Source organism: Apium graveolens, chromosome 3 (assembly GCF_009905375.1).
Source record: "Apium graveolens cultivar Ventura chromosome 3, ASM990537v1, whole genome shotgun sequence".
In the NCBI taxonomy this organism is placed as follows: domain Eukaryota; kingdom Viridiplantae; phylum Streptophyta; class Magnoliopsida; order Apiales; family Apiaceae; genus Apium; species Apium graveolens.
Window position 1 is genome coordinate 141036003 of NC_133649.1, and position 23963 is coordinate 141059965.

Genomic DNA, 23963 nt, shown 5'->3' on the forward strand with positions numbered 1-23963 from the left:
GATTAGATAGTTCATGTTACGAGCATCGTTTTGATATGTAGTTCGTTTGATTCCGATGTACGGTTTAGGAGAAACGGCCGTTTTAAGTAACGACATTTCGCGAACGAATCATTACCCCTCGCCTTACTTTGAAACATAGGTTAAAGACCTAAAAGGACAAATTGGAGTATGAAACATTTATGTAAAGTGTGTTAGGCAGTTGGTAAGACACTCGCGAAAGAATCGCCTTAAAATTCTTAATGGTTAATTTATTAAAAATGGAGGAGCCGAGGGTACTCGAGCGACTTAAGAGAATCATTAAGCGCAAAGCGAGTGTTAGATTCTAAATTGGTTAAAGTATATATCTATAAGTGACTTTGGTTTAATTCCAACTTATATGTTGTTTATAGGTTACCAGACTCGTCCCAAGCCATTTGTAACCCCCAGTCGCTCAGGCAAGTTTTCTATCCGTTATACTGTTGTTGTGATGTATACATTTGTATATGCATTATCTTGTGATAGATGCATAATGGTTATTTAGCAAATTCTTGTGATATATTGTAGCATGTGATATGGTATATATGCATGACTGTTTCGTATTCTGGATACATATATTTGTTGATTCAGTTGATAATACCTATGCTAGAGATAAGTGGCAATTTGCATATACCCTTAGTATAGGGGACCCAAAGGTAAACATTTTTCTAAAACTGGGAGTCGATGCTCCCGAGTATAATATATATATATCTATATGAATAGTTTTTAAAACTGTTATTCGAATAAGGTTTATTCGATAACTTTATTTTATTAATGAATATTATTTTGAATATTCATTCGAGGGCTTATGACCCCGTTTATTTATTATTGAATATTATCTTGAATATTCATTTGAGGACATATGACTCCGTTTATTTTATTTAATGAATATTATTTTTTAAATATTCATTCGAGGACTTATGACTCCGATTATTTACTAAATAATATTCTTTATTTTATTAAAGAATAATGTGTCGATAATCAAACTTACTTTTGATTATTCAAATAAAGATAGTACTTTCGTATAAGTATATCTTTGGTTATTTAATATTCATTTCAAGTATAAGTTTTACAACTTCTACTTCAATTATTTTTATAAAGATTATTCTTTATGGGAATATTATTTAAATAATAATATTCAGATATTTTCTAATATATTGGGACTGATTTATTTTATTAAATCAGCATCACTCCAAACATTCTTTAAAATGTTTTGCGAGTCTTCAAAATGATTTTAAAAGTTGGAGCGGATCCCAAAACTCATTTTTTTTATATTTAAGATCCTCCTTTCGAAGGGGATTTAAATACTCGCTCAAAACCTGAGGGATCCGGCTCTGTGGTATGTTTTATATTCGCAACAAGGTTGCTGTCTTGATAAAAGAGTTTTTGATTACTTACCCAATACTCGGGAAGTAAAATTCTTGGAACAAGTTAATCCATTAACAGGCATCGCCTGGGAAATATCGGTGAGTTTTCCTTTCCAACTAGATACGACTTCTTGGTGGAGCCGTATCAACAAGTTTCTAATTGGGGAAAGTGGGGACGACCCTTACGTTTCAGAGTCATGGATTTCATCTGAACTAGGAGTGGCGTAAGTGGTCGAGTGGCGCCGGCCCAGCCTAATTATATTGGCCCAAATGGCCTGGAAGTTCCGCTAAGACGGTCCATTCCTTAGGAGTCCAGTGTTCGGTTGACAAGTAAATCCGACAGGTTCTCCTCTACATGTAGAAAATGGTGGGGTTGTACTACTGCGACTGATCATCGTAAGTGGTCTTCCTGGCGCGACAAAACTCCCATAATGAGTTCATCATCCAAATGGATATTTCTGCAACACTACCTAGAGTACTTCGATAGAAAGGCTACGGTTGGGCGATTGTTGAGTGTTGGCAGGGTCGAGTTTTCAAAATGATGTTTGCATCAAACGAAGTATCTCGTAACTTCATTTTATTTTGATGATATTTTAAAGATTGATTCTAAACAAGTTTTGTCTTGTAGCTTAATCTATGGGATGAACTATTTATATATTGAACAGTGGTAGTTCAAGTAGTATTCGGAAAAGATATAAGTATATTGGAGTATCTTGTAACTTCATCTTTTAAACTTATATCTAGTTAATGATTGTCTTATGAATGACAAAGGTTTCAGGAAAACGTTGAGACAAGGTTAGATATATGAGATCACCTTGCAACGATATTTTTATACAGTTATAAACTGGAACTCTATGTATATTATACATGTCAGAGGATTTCAAAGATTGTGAAAAGTATATATGTATATATACTGAATATTTTGCGACTTGGTCGCGTTAAGATATCAACTTGGTTCATTTCTTCTTGACCAAGACTTTCATGAGTACTATGAGAATGCTTATATATTGTAAATCATTATACATATTATTTTGGTGGGCGTGTTGCTCACCCTTGCTTTCTTCTTTCATCACACAACATCAGATAGACAAGATGAACATGACCAAGCTTCCAATTCGCAAGCGGTTTGAAAATGTTCCGCAGTTTTCAGGAAGCGTTGATGCCGCCGTAGCTGAGGTAGGAGCTACCAATAGGCTAGGTTTTCAACTATTGATGAACCAGACTTATGTATAATATGAATTGTAATAATGGCAAAGAAATGTAAATTTATTCAGAACCTTCTTGAGGTGTAATGGCTTATTATGTGGAATAAAATGACTTGTGTTATTTTTTTGGGTATTGTAAGTCATATGTCATAGCCTATTTGTATATTCGAGGATTCAACTCAACTCAAATAAGAATGTAATAAGTAAATAGTGGATCGACCGTTAGAGAGATCTCGCAAAGTAATATCTGTCAAAGGATTCAGAAACAAGGTTCATCTACAGACTTGAGGAGGTAATTCACTGGAAGAAGTTCAAGAAGTTGATCATGCCTCAGTGATATAAATCAAGATCGTGGATTTAATCAAGTGACAGGGATCTCGTTAGAGTATCATTAATTACAAGGATTTAATCTGAAGAAAATCAAAGCGTCAAAGTCAAGACATGAAGAAACGTCACGGAAGTTAGTCACTCATGAACCAGACAGTACATCGAGTGTCAACGTTGAAGTGGCGGAATTGATTCATAATTCTCAGTGATTTTCAGAAGATATTCAGAAGAATGGATGCTGCTCAGGGTTAGTATTAATTCTCTATTAATTAATTAAGTCATAATTTAATTAAGAAAATAAATTATATCTGCAAAGATTAATTTATTGATTAATTAAATTAATTGATTAATTAATTCAGAATTAATTTTAGGAATTTTCAGAAGTTTAATTGGATTAAATTCAATCTTAAATCAGCAAGACAATTGAAAATGAACTAGCATGACAATCTGGATTGTCATACCGATTGTCATGCCAGTTCAAAAGATTGTCCTACCGATAGTCATGCCAGTTCAAAAGATTGTCCTACCGATAGTCATGCTGGTTCAAACGATTGTCTTGCTAGCTCAAAAGGATAGTCTCACCGATTGTCATACAAGGTTAAAGGATTGTCATTCCAATTCAATTAATTCGGCTGTTGATAAATAGAAGCAGAAGTCATTCAACTAAAAAAAACATCTCAATCATACTGAAAAATACAAGAACACAGCAGCCGCCTAAGAAATATTTCATTGTTCTCTGCTGAAATTCAAAGATCAATTTCTAGATTGCAAAGTTAAATCCAATCAACTAGAAATCTTTATCTTGTTCTTGTGTAACAATCTAGCGGATCAAAATCCCTAGAACTTAATCTCAAATTGTGTTTAGCATTTGATTCTAATTATTGCAAAAATAGAAAAAGTTCATGTCGAATTTATTCTAGATTTGTGATAATTGATTTGAGATTAATACTTTGTAATCGATACAGTTGTTGTAACACCTTTCAAGTTTAATAATATTTTTATTTAACTTGAATTTTGTTTCACATTTTTTATTCCGCATTTATTCGATTATTTGGTACTGTTTGTATTCAACCCCCCCTTCTACAAACAAATTGGGACCTAACAATTGGTATCAGAGCCTTCTGATTAACGAACAAATCAAGATCCTAGACTTTTGTGATTTTTCAACTCCTTGAATTTTTATTTATTCAAAAATTCATAATGACTTCACATAAAGTTGGAACCGTTAATATTCCACAATTTGATAAAGAGAATTATATCATGTGGAAGAAGAAGATGCTATTATTTTTACAAGTTGCAAATCCCAAATATTCAAACTTGTTAAAGAAGGGTATAAAAACTCCGATGGTTATTGAACCGGAGGTAATAATAGATGGTGTGGTGACTACTAAAGCTAGAACCTATCCAAAAGAGCCCGAAGATTTTACTCCTGCTGAGAAGGAAGAAACCTCCTTGGATGCCAGCCTTCAATTAATATTAATTGATTCCCTTGATCCTTTGATGAACAGACATGTGATGAACTGTAAAAATTCTAAACACATGTGGGAAACTATTGAGGTAATTAATGAAGGCACAGAGGAAGTTAGGGAGAACAAGTTGGAAATCCTAACCTCTGAATATGAACATTTCAAATCAAATCCAGGAGAAGGAATTACTGAAGTGTTTGAGAGGTACAATGCGTTGATCAACAACCTGAACATCAATGGAAAGTATTATTCAATCAGGGAGGTCAACAAAAAGTTCCTTTTAACACTGCCAGCTCATCTTGAACATAGAATCACTGCCATTAGAGAAGCTAGAGATCTGAGTGAGATTTCTTTGGACAGGCTCTATGGAGTGTTAAAAACCTATGAGTTGGAGCAGATTCAACAGAAGGAAGTCTACGGGAATGATAGAGTGGTCAGCACATCTACTGCACTTGTAGCTGAAGGTCAACAACAACAACAATCTCAACAGTTAGAAAGAATGGTACAGTTTTCCAAGGGTGAGGAAAATGAGTTAGTAGCAGAATATGATCCTCCTACTACAAATCAATCAAGTGATGATTTTTATTCCTTGGAAGAGCTGGAGCAATTGGAAGACGAGTCAATGGCCCAAATTGTCAAGAGATTCTCCCATGTCAGATTCAAGAGGAATCCCAAGCTTAAGTACAAGTCCAACTACAACAAATTCCAGAAAGGTGGATCTTCATCCTCTAACACCAGCAGTGGTGGATACAAAACAGGGATGGTTGATCGGAGCACCATTAGATGCTATAACTGCAATGAGTTGGGACACTTTGCCACAGAATGTAGGAAGCCAAAGCAAGTAAGAAAGAACTCTGAAAGGGCTTATCTGGCAAAGGGAAGAAGCTGGGATGATACTGACAGTGAAGATGAAGATGAAGGAAATCTTGCTCTTATGGCTATTGATGGAAAAGCTTCATCGTCAAGAATAGAGGTAAAACTTTCTGATGCTGAAATGGTTTATCATCTAAGAGGTAACTTAGATTGTGCACGTCGTGATAATGAACTGTTAAGTTTAAAGATCACAGACCTGGAGAAAGAGGTCAATGAATTAAGACTTGTGCATATTAATCAAGACAAATTAAAAGAACAGGTATCTTTTCTAGAGAATAGAGTTGACTGTTATAGAAAACTCGAAACTATTCTCAAAGACAAGATCACCGGTCTTGAGACTAAGGTTAGAGCCTACTTCAATTCTTGTTCGAAGGCTAAAGAGTTCTACAGTAAGCAAGCTGTTAATCAAACATCTGGAATAGGTTATGATTACAATGCTGCTATTGGAGAATTAGGCATAAACTCCCATCCTCATGTCTGTGCTAAAGGGAGGGAAGTACCACATGTGCTTAAGGGTGTTGATGAACCCCTCTATAAAGCATCAATTACTGAACCATTTGATGCGACCTCTTCTGTTATTCAAGAAGAAATATGTGCTGAAGATCTTGCTAATGAGAAGGTTGTTTCCAAGTCAAGTGTGTCGAAAGTTCCAGTCAAAGTTGTGAAAGCAACTGAGACTAACTCAGACACACATGAGTTGGATAACAAAAATGCCATGTCTACCATGCATAAATTGCCTGCTGTTAATCACTCTCATAAAGCATGTGGTGTTTCTAATTGTATGTCTTGTGCTTTTAATATGATGTATGCTTATTTTAATGGTAAGCATGTGTCTAATGATAAGACTACTCCTCGTCAGCATGTGAATAACAAGAAACATGATAGGTGTAAGACTGCTAGTCCTTCTAAGGCTAGAAAGGAGACATTTGTGCCTAAGCTTAAACAGAAATTTGTTAAGGCTGTTTACAAGGTCAAATGTTCAGTCATTGAGGATGTTGAGACCATTAAAATTAAAAATGTTGTTTTGCCTGACAAAGGACAATTCTACAAGTGTGCCGGGCCCAACCAAGTTTGGGTTCCGAAGAAGGTCTAATCCATTTGTAGTGCAGGGCATTAAACAGGTGTAACCGGTAGTGTGGATTCTTGACAGTGGATCATCAAGACATATGACCGGAGATAGAGCCCTGCTATAAAATGTGGTTGAGAAAGCTGGCCCCCTGGTTACCTTTGGAGATAACAGCAAAGGTTTATCTGAGGGATATGGCTGTTTGCAAGCTGGGAATGTTATCATTGTAATTTTGTATATTGTGCTAGGTTATTATCAGGAAGCAGTATCTAACATATAGCACCAGTGACGAGACTTGAGAATATTATGACATATCAAGCACCTGCTGCACATTACACTTGGAATTGTACTCTAGTAAGATGTGTACAAGTGTACTCCTGGTTGGTAAGTCAAAAGAGGAAGTCAGTGCACCATAGTTCATGAACTTTGCTGTTGCAGATCTATTGGACTATGCAATCTCTTCTTCACAATCTCACTTCAGGTTGGTATGAACTAGTATACTGCTCAGGTTGGTATGACAGTCCATCCATGCGTGAGTGGCTGGGTAACGATCTAGCGCGAGGTCTGAATGCGGCCAGGGTGATGACCGACGAGGAATTCATCCATCTACAGTAGAAAAGGTTACTTATTGGTATCTTTGCCTGATCAGCAAGATATCGGGTTTATGCCACACTTCTTTCCCTTTCCAAAAATTCATTGGATGTTACAAACTCTGTTCATACTTTACATGACAGAGGTTTTCAGGAAATGTATAAGAGAGATATATATGTGGATATATATATCGGGACTTAATGAAGTATCTCATAACTTCATTTCATTCAATAATATTTCAAAGATTTAATCTATTCAAATCTTATCTTGTAGTCTCATCTATGTGATGAACTGTCGAAAACTAATTATACTCTGAACAGTGGTAGTTCAAGTAGTTTTATAAATGATATAAGTATAGTGAAGTATTTGGTAACTTCATCCCTTGTTTTTGCTTATATCCAGTAAGTAATTATCTTACACTTGATAAAGGATTTTAGTAAGTTATCCATTTAGATACTTGCATTATTGTTTACACTATATATTATCTTGCGAGCTGTAATGCTCACTCTTGCTTTATATCTTCATCACACAACAACAGTTAGGAAAGATGGCCAGACTCAAGCAGACCCAGCGCAAGAGCGTGGGAAGCGCCCCGCGCCTTCCCGTTGAGATTATAGCTGCTATAGCTGCAGAAGTAGATCTATCTGTAGATCAGACCTTCTACTTTTGGGAATCAATTATGTATAATTATAACTTGTGGCAGATAATGGCAATTAATTGTAAACTTATCAAGTAATCATTTTAGGTTGTAATAACTTTTAAATTGTGGATTCAAGGACTTGTACTTATTTCAATTTCATCTCTGAGACTATAACGGGTTGTGGTGTGTGTTAGTGTGGGGTCACAGAATGAGGGTATTTATTATTAATTAAGTTAAGTGATATTGTGGAAATAAAGACCGTGACGACCCGGATCCCCGACCCCGGATCTAGGGGTGTTACATGCTACCTTCTTCTAGCAGAATTTTATGCATGCAGTAAGAAGGTTTGATTCCCTTGATATCTGCTATAGTCCATCCAATTTCCGATTTGAACACTCTCAGAATTCTCAAAAGTTTTTCCTCATCGCTACCTGAAAGGTCAGATGCAATAATAACATGCAAAGTAGATGCATCACCTAAAAAAACATACCTCAAATGTTCAGGTAAAGGCTTAAGCTCAAGAGTAGGAGCTTCCTCAATAGAAGGCTTGAGGCATTTAGGAGCTTTGCTCAATTCTTCCGTTCCAAGAGATTCAAAAGGCATATCGATCTTCCTCTTCCAGGGAGAAGAATTCAAATATTGCAATTGCTCATCACCTTCGTCATCTTCACTGTCCGAATTTCCCAATAAGGCTTTTTCTAAGGCATCAGACCTTAGCATTTGATCAAGTTCTGATGTGACCACTGAATCGACCAACTCGACTTTTAACCACTCCTCATTATCAGTAGGAAATTTCATAGCATTGAACACAATGAAAGTTACATCCTGATCCAACCCTCGTATTGTAAGCTCGCCCTTCTGCACATCAATCAAGGTTCGTCCAATTGCCAAGAAAGGCCTTCCCAAGATTATGGGAATCTTCTTATCCTCCTCGAAATCAAGAATGACAAAATCAGCAGGGAAGATGTGTTTATCCACCTTGACCAAGACATCCTCCACAATACCTCTCGGATATGTAATAGAACGGTCGGCCAACTGCAAGGTCATATAAGTCGGTTTTGGATCAGGTAAGTCCAACTGCCTGAAGATTGACAAGGGCATCAGATTGATGCTAGCTCCCAAGTCACATAAGCATCTATCAAAAGACACTTTTCCAATAGTACATGGAATAGTGAAGCTTCCTGGATCTTTATGCTTTGGAGGCAACTTCTGCTGCAGCACAGCACTGCATTCCTTTATGAGAGCGACAGTCTCTAAATCATCTAGCTTCACCTTTCGAGATAGAATACCTTTCATAAACTTTGCATAACTAGGTATCTGCTCGAGAGCCTCAGCGAAAGGTATATTGATATGAAGTTTCTTGAACACCTCCAAAAACTTCTCGAATTGCTTGTCCAGCTTTTTCTCCAAGGCGGTGGATGATAGATCTATTTCTCCCTTGTATTACCCTCAGGAAGAGTGTGCTCAACAGTAGTCTTCCTTGGCTCCACTTCTTCATCCCGCTGCTTTGCTTCTTTCTTAGCCCCAGCTTCTTCAGTCAACTCTTGAGTTTGTTCGGGATTCGCAACCTTCCCAAACCTCAAAGTGATTGCCTTTACCTGATCCTCTAGCTTCCCTCTTTCCTGGCACTTCAGTGTCACTAGGCAATGTACCAGGTCGACGATTTAGAAAGGCATTGGCAATTTGCCCAATTTGATTTTCCAAGGTCTTGATAGATACAGCTTGACTCTTCCACATAAATTTCAACTCCTCCAGTTCATATTTTTCATTAGCTTGTTGCAGCTGGAGTTGTTGTCTCGGTGCATACTGCGGTTGCTGAAAACCAGGGGGGTTGTATTGCTTAGCTGGAAATTGCTGATAAGGCTGTTGGACCACATTCTGAGCATTGCTCCAGCTAAAATTTGGATGATTGTGGTTGTTGGGATGATAGGTGGCTGACACAGGTTGTTGTGATCACTGGAAGTTGCTCACAAACTGAGCTAATTCACTAGAAATTACACACTGATTAGTCTCGTGGGCTCTCACACATAGCTCACAAACACTCGAGATTTGATTAACTCTATAATTTGCCAAGGTGTCCACCTTCATCGTCAAATCCTTAAGTTGGGCAGCGATAGCAGTTGCTGCATCCAACTCCAGAATTCCTGCAACTTTCCCCCGAGTCAATCTCTGGGAAGGATTCTGGTACTTATTAGCAACCATCAGTTCAATAAGTTCATAAGCTTTATCGTAACTCTTAGCCCACAAGGCTCCTCCTGATTGCTGCATCAAGCATGGGTCTACAAGTAGGATCTAATCCATTGTTAAAACAGTTGACAATCATCCAATCAGGCATGCCATGGTGTGGGCACTTCCTTAACATCTCCTTATATCGATCCCAAGCTTCACACAAAGATTCTCCAGTTTGTTGAGCAAACTGAGTAAGAGCATTCCTGATTGCGGCAGTCTTTGCCATGGGGAAGAATTTAGTGAGAAACTTTTGAGCGAGATCTTCCCAAGTGGTGATAGATCCTGCTGGTAGAGAGTATAACCAGCACTTTTCCTTGTCCCTCAAAGAGAATGGAAAGAGACTTAGCTTGATAGCATCTTCCGTCACATCATTGAACTTGAAAGTGTCACAGATCTCGATGAAATCCCTGATGTGCATGTTGGAGTCTTCGGTAGGAGAACCCCTAAACTGAACTGAGTTCTGTATCATCTGGATCGTGCTTGACTTGATCTCAAAAGTGTTAGCCCTAATGGCTGGTCTAATGATGCTAGACTGAATGTCATTAATCTTAGGCTTAGAATAGTCCATCAAAGCCTTCAGATTTTCTTCTTGATCACCCATAGCTACTACAATTGGCTCTTCAACTTTCTCTTCTTCTTCTACCTTCTTTTCTTCCTCAAAACCTTCTCTACGAACTACCACAAGTTCTTTCTCGGCTTTATCCAGTGTTCTCTTATGAGTATGCGAACGCGTATGCATACACCCTCGCTAGATCACCTGAAATAAAACAAGGAAACAAATAAGTAACAATGTCCGAGTCAATGAACTTTAATGACCACTGATGGAAAGCACATAAACTAATAATTAACAATGTAGTCCCCGGCAGCGGCGTCAAAAACTTGTTAGTCGCTAAACACACGCTAATATTACACGCAAGTATATGTGTTCGCAAGTAGTATAAGATATAAATCAGATTTGATCCCACAGAGACTGTATTGGTTAACTAATCAACTCATGCACTTAAGCAACAATGTATGGTTATTACTCAATGCTAAGACGATAACAAAGTGAGGTTGTTTATAACTAAGAATTAAACTAATTATTGTAACTACGAGAATAAGATAGACTGAGTTAATATATATGACAAATATGGGATTCTAACTTCATTAAGTACTTCATTCAATAGCCTTATTATTCTTAACCTTAGCATGCAATGGAGATGACACTAATTAGACAACACGAAACTGATAAACGCCAACTTTCGTTGCACGAGTACGATTCTACCAGACATCCACAAAAGAGATAGAAGCTGAATAGGAACCAATTATATTGAGACCCTATATGTCTATATAATTTGACAATAAAATGGTTTAAGCACAAGTTAATTTTAAGAAGGTTAAAATTACCTACAAATCATGCATAACAATACATGAACCAATGCTAGCATGGAAAGTTCTAAATCCTTAAATTAACTTTCGCTTCATTAAGAATTAACACACTATCTTATAAGTTCGCGATGCTCACAAGACGAATACGCACAACCATAACTAGGATCTCATACAATCACTACACACTAAGGCATCAAAACAATTTAACTAAAGAAATCCATAAATAAATCCGCTAGAACTCCACAATAATGATTAGCCCATAATCGAACTCATCCCCAATATGGTAACTAATGAAAACATGATATAACAAACGTAGTCTTTATACGAATAAATAAACCAAAGTACAAACAAGAGTAAAGGTTCCTCAAAACAAGAAACAAGCATCCAAATTACAACTCAAAACAAAGATTCACAAGAATAAATTAGATCATCTTCGCCTTTGTTGAATTGTGCCCAAAAGGTCTCTTGTCGTCTTCTCCTTGCTTGATGTCTCTAAAAAATGACCTAAGTTATGTTTATATAGTAGTCATGCATCCCAAGAGTCCAACAAATCGAATTGTAGTTGAATCAGGATTTTAATATCCCGACCCAGCGCGGCCACATGCTTCACCAGCGCAGGCGCGCTGATTTCTGTTCTCCTGGCGCGGCCGTACGCAACACCAGCGCGGGCGCGCCTTCCTTCTCCCAAAAATTCTTTTTTTCTTAATCTTTATTCCTTGCATCTTCGAGCCAGTCTTTCAAGCTTTTATTCCAGCACATCCTAAACACCATATTAGGATCAAAATAATGCTAATTCACCTGATTCACGAAGTAAAGCCTGAAATGCAAAAACACTTGAAAACACGTTAAAACACAAATAACTTGAGTACAAATACACCAACTCAAAGCTTATTAGAGCAAAAATAAGTGTCATAAATGCCACTTAACACCAGCGCGGGCGCGCTGAGTTTCTGTTCTTCGGGCGCAAACTATGACAGCGCGGGCGCGTTGGTCTTCTGGAAAAACTTTTTTGTCTACTTTTCTTGCTGCAATGAGTTGGTCTTCACGAGCCTTTATTCCTTGGACACCATCCTAACACCATATTAGCATCAAATCAATGCTAATTCACCTGAATTCTGGATTAATGCCTGAAATGCAAAGAACACTAGAAAACACATTAAAACACCAATAACTTGAGTACAAAAACACAAATTCAAAGCTTAATGGAGCGTTATAAAGTTTCAGAAATGCCACCTAACATACCCCCAAACTTGAATCGATGCTTGTCCTCAAGAATAAACAGACTCAAAGAACAAGAAGCAAAAATGCATGAGTGTAACTATATGAATGCAACGATCCCCATAGAGTAACTAAACCAATCAACAAGCAACATCTCAACAAATGCAGTTGTTCGCATAAAGATCAATCAAACCCCACAAATCAACCTACAAACCAGAGATGTGCGTGTATGCAAATGCTTACAGATATACCATCGCAACTAGATCAATAATCATGACTTACTACTCATCAAAACAATCGCAAGGTTATAGATAAAATAAAAGCTAGACTCAAAATAATTTATAACACTTCAATTCTTATATTGGAGTTTTATATGGATTCATGCTTTTATTCTCAACAAAACAACACAGATATGCTTATTTGATCGTACAATGAGTGAGGTTCATAAAAGACTTATACAATAGTACCCATGTAGCGAGCGTTAGGTTAGCGGATCCCAGACTATAAAAGCCTTAGGTTACTAGGCACAAAGTCCCCTAAGTACTTAATAACTCGAGTACTAAAGAGCCGAGTCGTGATCAATTATACATAACACTTATTTCTTATTTCTTTTTATATTCTCTTCTTTTTTTTCTTTTTTTTTTCTTTCTTTTTTTTCCACAAAATTCTGAACGAGTGTGTTTCGCTCCATCTCGTTCAACCCTAGACTACTCATATAAATATGAGCCGGCTACTAGCCATTTGACACCTAGCCATAACAACTAGCAATGAAATCCAATTTTCTCCATTTTTTAAATTTCAATGTTAATTTATTATTAAGAGAATATCCTAAATTCTAAATATAAATAAGTGATTCAACTTCGACAAACAAATAAACCATGACCATGATCTAGCACTCAAGCAACCTATAAGACTTAGTGAAATACAATTATCTCTAGCATGTAAATCAATTCGATAAGACTTAACATTACTAAATACGACATCACTACACTAGCATCAATATCACAAATCAATCGGAAAAATCATCTAAGGGATCATGGTATTATGCAAATGCATGAAACTATATGAACAACTATCATAAAAACTATAAAAATAATTAAAAAAAACTACATGGAAAACATGGAAAACATGCAACTATATGCGTTAATTTATCATGAATGTGCAACTATATACGACTCACACAAAACATATTCCTTCAACTACTACCCCTAAACTTAAAATTTTCACTGTCCTTAGTGAAGGTAATAGTAAGGAATCAGGCATACCTAATCCGAATCAAGTTCCTCACCCCCAACGGGTGGAGTGTCAGGCATGTCTGGGGGTGGATACATGGATTCCTCACCAAATACTGGCCACGGAATATCAACACATGTGGCTCTGAAAGCAGTCCCTAATGCATGGGTGAGATCACGTGCAAAACGACTATGGATGTCATGCATCGCATCCATACTCCTCGCTAAACGCCTATACTGCGCCATGCTCATACCAACTCCAATATCTGCTTCTGCTTCCTCCTGCTGCTGCGATGGCCCAGCCTCTTCACCCAACTGAGATCTCCAAGCAGTTTTGCTTGTCTGAGTCACCAGCTAGCCGTCCCCCTAGAAGGTGGTCAAAAGAGTACCCAAGCCCTTTTAAATCAGGATTACCTCCATCCTACTCTTGCATCGTCAACAAAGTGGTGCTGTCAATCGGAGCACTCGAAATCTGGAGCTTCTCGTGTGCTGGCCAATGAACACCAACTTCCACACACAGCTTTGTCACAATGGATACATAGGGTATAGAACCCGTAGTACTCCCTCGCAAAAATCTCAGATTCCCTTGGTGCACATGAGAAGATGGCATGATGTTAGCACAAATAAAAGAATTCCATCCACGTGCAAACCTGTTCATGCACGAAGCAGGGAATGTGGAGTAATCAGTCGTGCCCCTCTTGAACTTCGAGTGAGTCTCAGGCACACACAGAGTAACAACTATCAAATCCAAATCAAATTCCTCCGGAGTCTTTTCATTCCAAATATCCTGGTCGGGCTTCCTCACGGGCTGATCAATCACCCTCCTAATCGATTCAGCATTGTACTCCATTGTCATCCCCCTAACCACGGTGAAACCATTCTTCTCCGCCTTCGCATTAGCATAAAACTCACGAACCACACTCATGGGCACATCAATGGGTGCCTCGCAAAAAGCAACCCAGCCCATCTCCAAGATTATCTCTAACAACTTACCATCTTTCCCTGATGGAAAAAAACCACGCTCCTTAGCTATAGGCTTCGAGACAAGCCTCGTAAACTCCGCTTCAGCCTCGGAAGTTGAAGACCTCGGCCTCACACCACATGCACTCGAAGAATCAGTGGTGCTACTGCTTACTTGAGTTCATTGTCTTTTGGGTGCCATTGGGATTGAATAAGGAAGAATAAAAGATCAGTGTTTGAGAGAGAATTGTGTTGAGAATTTGAGAGTGATGGAGAAGTTTGTGTATATATGTGTCTATATAGGTAGTTGGAAGATAATTAGATATGGAATAGAAATGGGAATCGATTATGGGAATAGTGGGAATAATGGGTTTAATTTGGAGAGGGAAATTTGGGATGTGGAAGAGTAAAAATTGGGTAGAAATTGATCATGGAATAACTCCCCGATTTTCTCTGTTCCCAGCTTTTATTTTTTTTCGGATTTAGGGGGCAGCGCGGCCGCGCGCTACCTCAGCGCGACCGCACCGTGCTTCTGCCTTTTCAGCGCGGCCACCCCGCCCGCATGGCCGTGCTCTATTTCTGGAAAAGTGGTGTGGCCGCCTCGCTTCCTCAGCGCGGGCATGCCGTGCTAATTTAGTTGGACCTGAAATATTTTTTTTTGATTTTTTTGTGCTTTTCTCCTTTCTTTCTTCTTCCTCTATCTACTAATGTACAACAAACTTGGGTTGCCTCTCAAGAAGCGCTTGCTTTACGTCGTTAGCTTGACGTAGAAATGCGAGATCAAACGGACAATAAAATGGCACTAACCACCTAACAGTTTACCGTGTCACCATAGTAATGCTTCAACCTCTGACCATTTACCTTGAATGATTGGCCCGGATCAATCTCAAAAATCTCCACCGCTCCATGTGGAAACATAGTTTTGACAACAAACGGCCCTGACCACCTTGACTTCAACTTTCCAGGAAAAAGACCGAGACGAGAGTTAAACAAAAGAACTTGTTGCCCCGACACAAATAATTTGAGCACTAGACCCCTATCGTGCCACCTCTTGACTTTCTCCTTATATATTTTGTTATTTTCATATGCTTGAAGTCGAAACTCGTCGAGTTCATTCAATTGAAGCATTCTCTTCTTTCCAGTTGCATCCAAATCAAGATTTAACTTCTTCAAAGCCCAATATGCTTTATGTTCTAGCTCCACAGACAAATGACACCCCTTACCATGAACCAACTGAAACGGTGACATTCCCAACAAAGTCTTATATGCTGTTCTGTACGCCCAAACAACTTCATCCAGCTTCAAAGACCAATCCTTCCTTGATGGACACACAACTTTCTCTAAGATACGCTTGATCTCTCTATTAGATACCTCAGCTTGACCATTCGTCTAAGGATGATAAGCCGTAGCAATGCGAATATTCACATTATACCTTTGCATCATGGCAGTGAATTTGCGATTGCAAAAATGTGACCCCTCATCACTGATTACGACTCTTGGAGTTCCAAATCTTGTGAATATCTGCTTGTGAAGAAAATTAAGCACTACCTTTGCATCATTCATTGTCAACGCCTTGACTTCAACCCATTTCGAAATATAATCAACCACTAATAAGATATACTGATTGTTATAAAATGAGACAAATGGCCCCATGAAGTTCATTCCCAAAACATCGAAGACTTCAACCTCGAGAAGCACATTAAAAGGCATCTCATCCTTTCTGGACATATTACCCACACGTTGACATCGATCACATTTCAAAATGAACTGATGAGCATCTTTAAATAAAGTCGGCCAAAAGAAACCTACTTGAAGAATATGAGATGTTGTCTTTTCTCCACCATAATGTCCTCCATAAGCCGTTGAGTGGCAATCTCGCAAGATGCCCCCCGTTTTGCTGTAAGGAATGCATCTCCTGATGATTTGGTCAGCTCCTTATCGAAAAAGAAATGGCTCATCCCACATATACCACTTGACTTCATGCAAAAATTTCTTCCTTTGAGCAGAAGTCAAATCTGGAGGCATAACGTTACTCACAAGGTAGTTCACAATGTCGGTGAACCACGGTTCTTCTGCTTGCACTCCAAATAATTTCTCATCGGGAAAAGATTCGATAATCAAAGACTTATCTTGTGAAGTAGCCATCGGGTCCTCTAAATGCAAGATATGATCGGCGACTTGATTTTTAGCCCCTTTTATGTCCTTGATCTCTAATTCAAACTCCTTAAGTAAAAGAACCCATCGAATCAATCTAGGCTTCGAGTCCTTCTTCGAGATGAGATATCGAATGGCAACGTAATCAGTGAAAACTGTCACCTTCGTCCCAAGTAGATAAGATCGAAATTTCTCAAAACCATAGATAATAGCCAAAAGTTCTTTCTCAGTAGTGGTGTAGTTCAGTTGAGCACCATTAAGAGTCTTACTAGCAGACTACATGAAATATGTTGTTCTTTCTTTGCCCAAGAACTACTCCAACTACATAGTCACTTGCATCGCACATCATTTCAAACAGTTCAAACCAATCATGTACAGTTATGACATGTGTCGTAATTAAACTCTTATTTAATATCTCAAAAGCGGCAAGACACTCGTCATCAAACTTTAAAGGAATATCTTTTTCTAGTAAATTGCACAGTGGCTTCGAAATCTTAGAGAAGTCCTTGATGAAACGCCTATGGAAACCCGCATGACCAAGAAAACTGTGAATTCCCTTTAGAGAAATTGGTGGAGGAAGATTTTTCAATAACCCCCACCTTGGCTTTGTCCACCTCAAGACCCTTACTAGAAACCTTTTGACCCAAAATGATGCCTTGGTGCACCATAAAATGACATTTCTCCCAATTGAGAACCAAATTGGTCTCAACGAACCTTTTCAGCACTAACCCAAGATTGTGTAAGCATTCATCATAAGAAGTTCCAAAGACCGAGAAATTGTCCATGGACACTTCTACGTTATTTCCAATCATATCAGAAAAGATAGCCATCATGCATCTTTGAAAAGTCGTTGGCGCTCTACATAGTCCAAAAGAAACTCTTCGAAATACAAAAGTACCAAAAGGAAATGTGAATGTAGTCTTCTCTTGATCTTCTGAAGCGATACAAATCTAATTATATCCCGAATAGCCATCTAGAAGACATTAGTAATCATGCCCAACCAATCTATCAAGCATCTGATCAATGAAAGGAAGAGGGAAGTGATATTTCCTTGTAGCTTTGTTCAGCTTCCTAAAATCCATGCAAACTCTCCACCCCGTGCCTGTTCGTGTAGGAATAAGCTCATTCTTCTCATTTTTTACCACACTGATACCACCTTTCTTTGGCACACACTGAACTGGGCTGTAATAACCCCAATTTTCGGAAATTTTTGAAACCCTGATGAATAGTAATTTTTTTCTGACTATGCTGATTAAGGAAAATTATCAGACCACGCTATATAGGAGTACTGTTATGGAAATTCTGAGATCGTATTAGTATTTCATAAAGTAAATGAGTGTGTGTAAAAGTCGTCAAAATTTGAATCCGGACACTTTAATTTTTCCCGAAAATCCACCAGATACTGAAAGAATTGAGTATAAGGTAACATGATTAAAAGGATTTTTATTTAAGGATTATAGCAGATGATCATTAAAAGAATATTAGATATTAATAAAGGTTCAGGGAAGCCCAAGTAATAAGATCCCGGATATGATCTCTCAAACTATTAACGAGAACGAGAGTTAAGCGAACCGTAAAACAAATAAGCGACCAAGAGACAAGCTTGTACAAGAAGCCAACGATTATGAGATCATCAAACCACAAGGGATTGATACATGGTAAGAAAGTGATGCATGATGGATGATGTCATGAAGGGAGAAGATATTTATGCAAGGAAATCAAAGAAGGTTTTCATTTTTTTCATTTTATCATTTTGCTCTCGGCCAAAATGATACCAGCAACTTCAAACTACCATATCTCCTTCAATACTCACTCAAATATTGTGTTCTATAGCTCGTTGGAAATTTATTGAGATGGCCTACAACTCTTATTCACAAGTCTCATCCAAATAATCATGGTAAGACCTTCATATTGACAGTTATTTAAATCGGACTTTTAGCAACTTCAAAATCTAACTTGTGTTTTCTTGATGGTTTGTGAGATCCAAGCTTGTATAAGGATTGGTCAAGGTTTTAAGGCTCCCTAGAAAATTTTCACTCACAAATAAAGGTATAAAAACTTCTTGACCTTTAGTACTAAGCTTGATTGTTTGAGTTTTTAGATGAATTGGTAAATGTACAGTTTGATATACGCTTAGTAGTGATTTTTGTGAAGTTGTGTTAATTTTGAATGGTGAATTTGTAGTGATTGAATGATTGGTAAAAACCTGGAGTGTGGACTGATTTTTTAGTGGTTTAAGTTTTATTTGTTGTGTTATTGATTATTGGAGGATGGGACTGAATTGATGAGGATTTAGAGTGGTAATTATTTTGGGAATCGCGTAAACATAGCCGTCGTAATACCCGATTTTTCTTACCTGTTTATGTGCTTAACTTTAGGACCTATGAACTCACTGTAAGATTCTGAAATTTGTCATTTTTAGCTAGATCATGTCGTAAGCTTCATTTAGGTATGTGGTTCGCTTAGATCCGATGTACGGTTTAGGAGAAACGACCGTTTTAAGTAACGGCATTTCGTGAGCAAACTATTACGCCTCGCTTTACTTTGAAACCTTGGTTAAGGTCCTTAAATGACTAATTGGAGTATAAAACAATTATTTAAAGTGGATTAGGAAGTCGGTAAAGTATTTGCGAAAGAGACTCCTTAAAATTCATAACGGTTAATTTATTAAAATTAGTGGAGCTGAGGGTACACGAGCGATTAATGCAAATCGTTAAGCGTATTTGCCAGCGTAAGCGACCGTTAGGGTATGAGAGAGTTTTGACTAGTTTCTTAAGCGACCGTGGTCTAATTCCAGCTTATGTTATTGTTCATAGGTTACCGGATCCAATCTAAGCTTAAATCTACCCCGGAACACTCAGGCAAGTTTTCTACCCGTTATACTGTTGTTGTGATGTAAATATATTGATGCATTATCTTGAGATAAGTGCATGGTTTTTATTAGCAAATCTTGAGATATATTGGAGCATGTTGACATCGTATATATATATATATATATATGCATTTTGTGAAATCTTGATATTTTATTATCAATTCAAATGCTTATAAACTGCATAATACATATTCTAGAGATAAGCAGTAGTTGTGTATACCCTTAGTATTGGGGACCCAAAGGTTAACATTTTTCTAAACCGAATGGCGATGTTCCCGAGTAAATTATATGTAACGACCGAGAGAATTACGCTTGCATTATATTATAGTAAAGATAAATTATGTGTATTATGGTGTAATTAAATGTGTCGAGTCGTTAAACCCTAATAGTTATGTGTTACGTGTTATCTGTTTGATCTGAATGTGATTTGGATATTTATTGAGTATTTTATCGTAAGTTATAAGTTTTATATCAAAGCCCGTACAGCTCAAACAGTGTTTTAAAAGCCCGTATTTCAAACAAAAATAATGCCCTTTTTAACAAGAATGACCTATACCATATCGCTATCCTGAACCCCTAGACGTTTTACAAATTTACCTTTTTCGCGAAAAACGACTTTTCCGGACCCCTTCGGGAGTCAAAAACCCCACAAAAATCACTTTTTTATTTTTATATGATTATGAAATTATCAAACATCATTTTTCTTTGCATTTTTGTATATTCATAATTTTTGAGAAATTTTGACATTTATTTTGTATTTATTGGATATTTAAAAATTCATAATTGATACCTAAAAATTATAAAAATTGGGGCCAAATATTTTTATTAGATGTGTAATTGGACCCTTAATTTTATTTAGGGGTATTATTTTACTAAATATAAATAGCTGGATTATTAGTAATTATTCACTAATTAATTAGTAAAAATCTGAAAATTATCAAAAAATTGAGATTTGTTGGTGAAGAACACTCAAGGAATTAAACCTCGGATTTGAAGGTGATTCTGTTAACCAATTCAGTCATGTAAGTAACCGTTTTGATGCTTATGAATCGTAGTTTCTGATTATGTAATTGTTTTTACTGTTAGATTATTCGATTTTAGTTTCATATTTTCGGGTTTTAATTTCAAATTCTGGTTGAATGATTTGTTAGTTGTTTGATGATTCCGTTGTTAGAGGAGTGTAGATCGTCGAATTACGCGTTGAACGACACTGGTTTCATCAATGTTGATGTTGTTTTTGGTGTCGCCGGAGAACCGCCGTTACCGGCGGTTGTTCTTGCTTTTCCGGTTGCGTTTGGATGAAAGGGGAAGAGGAGGATGTTCCTGTGGTACGGTCGGTGAAAAATGAAGGAAAAGCAGTCTGGAAATCGTGTTGTTCGTGGTTGTATAGCTCGTCGGAATGCCGCCGGGAACTGCCAAAGTCACCGGAATCTGGTGATGGCGGTGGCTGTTCTTCCCGACCCGATTGGGTTGGGGGACGACCCGTTGACCCGATGTTATGACCCGGTTTCAATCCCCTAAACCTAAAAATCCATTTCCTATTTTCGTTTCTGATTCAATAATTATTTATTTATATTTTGTAAAAATCAAAATCAGTTTTTAGTAATTCTAAAAATCAATAAAAATTAGTTTTAAATTATGAAAAATATTATAATTAAATTCTAAATTATTTTATTAATTTAGAAATTCTAAATTGATTATTTATTTAATTATTTAAAATTATTTAATTATTTAATTATTTATTATTTAATAATTAAGTAATTAATTAATAAATAAAGGTTAAATAATCGAATAATATGATTAATAATTCAGTAATTAGTGGAATGTTGCGAGTAACTCATATTTATACGAGTAGTTGATCGTTGAGTTGGATTATTATTCGAGCGATAGTTATTTATTCGAAGAGTGTCGTAATAAGTATTCAAATCGATTATTTATTTGTAAATAATCGATCTAATCGTATAATTGCTAATAATTTGTGAATAATTGTAATTAATTTTAATAATTAAGGATTAATTATTTTAAAATACATTAATTCTTAAATAATTATTTAAAAATATGATTAAGGTTTAATTAATTGTAGTTAATTAATTATAATTGATTTATAATTAATTAAATCTTGTTTATTTCATAGTAATTAAACCGTTAGTCTGATTCGAGTGAAACGAAGACCCTTAGACTCAGAAAAATGAAACGATTCCATTAAAAATAATTATAAATCATAATTTCTTCCGAAAGCGAGTCGCCTTGTGATAGTTAATTATTTGCAGACCCTATTAGGGGAAGAATTAAGTCAAATAAATCCCGAAAAAATTATAAAGCGAACTAGATAGTGTTTGTTAATGCGAGTTCAAGACTAGTATCGATTCTAAAAATAATTATGAGTCTAAAATCAATTATGTGCCTTATGTGTTATGTGCTTTACGTGATTATGTGAACCTTATGTGCTATATAATCATATACACGAGTCTGATAGAATCGCATGGGTAGACGATTAGGGCTACGTGGTATCAATTCGAGATACGCGTATGAAGTAAGTTATCTAAACGAATATCTTTCCATGATAGATTCAGTATCAATAAGGCAAATCAAGCAGGAGACGGAAGGCGGTGATTCATAGGGCTGAGCATTCGGTCGGTTCGGTCCAAAACCGGACCGAACCGAATAGACCGAAAAACTGAATAGTCATTTTTTCTTGGACCGAACCGGACCGAAGTTATATTATGGACCGGACCGGACCGAACCGAACTGAAATAATTCGGTTCGGTCCGGTTTTGGACCGAATAGACCGAAATTTTTGTCAAAAAAAAATTGCATTATAAATTAAATCACAAATTATAAATTTTAAAATATAATTAAAGTAATGTGATATGTAGAGTTCTAATATTTCATAAATATAATTACAAATTAAAAATTTTGATTATAATTTTTAAGATATATGTAAAATATATATAATATAAAATTATAGTATTTATGATTTGGTCTATTCGGTCTATTCGGTCCGGACCGAAATATTTGTGAAAAGAACCGAACCGAACCGAATTTTAATTCGGTCTATTCGGTCCGGACCGAATAGACCGAATTTCTAAAAAATTTAGGACCGAACCGAACTGAATTAGCACGGTTCGGTTCGGTTTTTCGGTTTCGGTTTTGCTCAGCCCTAGTGATTCATACGAGGTTAAGTACGTGTCAGGCAAGTTTTTCCCCTATTCTAAGTTCAAAATAGTGAAATATATCCCACTTTCTATAGCAATTACACACTGATAATTCTTGATTACAAACACTGATACACAATTATTGATTTTTGTTTCTATTTCATTCCGATTCTTAATTTCTCCCAATTTATTGAATGAATCCTCTATTCATATTCCAATACTTATACCCTTACTTACATATACTCTGATATATCCTGATGTTGGGATATATCAAAAGCATTTCGATTGTTCCGGATGCTAAGCTACGGACTGGATGGTTACGATAGGGGCTGGGTTTTACCCAGACCTTTAATTAATAGGCCATAGTTGCCTGAGTACTCCTTATGTTGGTTGGGTTTATGCAGTTGAGTATAGATCTGTAATGTATCCTGACTGATCAGCAGGTTATAGTGCATAGTTAGTTCTTGTTTCCAGTCTTGTTCATTTGGCACTCGCCAGTAATGGCAAATTATTATTCTTTACAGAAATAGATGGTTGCTCAAACCAGCAGATTATCGGTTCATTTATTCTTCTCTCTTTACACTATATATACATTGTTACAGGCTTGTTGAGCAATTTTGGCTCACCCCCTTTTATTGTTATTCACATTGTTTTTCAGTTAAGGTAGAGAATGAAACCCATCAGAACCCGAGTAGTCAAGAAGCGAGTCAAGCAGCGGGATCCTCTTATATCAAGGGTGTTTGTCCCTATCCCAGAAGAGAGTTTTGAGTTGCCAGATCAGGTGTAGCAGGATAAGTAATAGTGGTAGTTTGAGTAAAAGATGTTTAGTTTAAAATGTGAATAGAATAATGTTTTGTAATAAAGAGAGTTCTTGAGACAGATTGTTTAAACTGGTTTTTGTAATAAAGTTGGTTTCTCGTTCTTGTTTTCAATCCTTAACCTTGAAAAGATCCTGAATAGTAGTAGTTCGGGGTAATTATTTTATTTATATTGCGCTTGTGCAGGATTAGTGAGTAGTTAATATTAGTAATGCCCCAAATCTATACCCCGGGTTTGGAGGGTGTTACAGTTGGTATCAGAGCTTAGGTTTTGGCCCTTGAAAAAAAGAACATTAGAGTTAAGATAAGATAAGATCACATGATATAGGAGTAATGGTATTAGGGTTGTTTGTTTATTAGATTAGGAGTTTGTGAGTTCTAGGGTTGTGATTTGATTTTCTTGTATT

General features: G+C 36.8%; 1 non-coding gene across 1 annotated transcript; it reads left to right on the top strand.

Annotated features, from left to right (window-relative positions):
* Positions 1 to 9883: 9883 nt before the first annotated feature.
* LOC141715402 (small nucleolar RNA R71) lies at positions 9884 to 9990 on the top strand. Its single transcript, XR_012572167.1, has one exon. It is a non-coding gene; the product is annotated as a small nucleolar RNA R71 (small nucleolar RNA).
* The last annotated feature ends 13973 nt before the right edge of the window (positions 9991 to 23963 follow it).